Raw genomic sequence first — 312 nt, forward strand, 5'->3', positions numbered from 1 at the left:
AGTTTTTCTTTCCCATTATGTGTTATGACATCATTATAGGTCTTACATTGCTTTTGTCCTCTCAGAATTCATAAAAGAATGTGCATAGGGCTGGGGAGATGGCTCAGTAAAATAAGCACTTCCCTAGCAAGCACAGTGACCTGAGTTCAATCCCCAGGGCAACAACAAAAAAAAACAATGTTCATGTTTCTGTCTGTCTGACAGGGCTTCGCTTTGTACTTCAGGCTGGCCTTGAACTACTTACTGCCTATGTAACACAGCCTGGTCTCTAACAGTGATCCTACCATCTCAGCCTCCTAAGTGCTGGGATTA

Source organism: Octodon degus, unplaced genomic scaffold (assembly GCF_000260255.1).
Source record: "Octodon degus isolate 3935 unplaced genomic scaffold, OctDeg1.0 scaffold00058, whole genome shotgun sequence".
Taxonomy (NCBI): Eukaryota; Metazoa; Chordata; class Mammalia; order Rodentia; family Octodontidae; genus Octodon; species Octodon degus.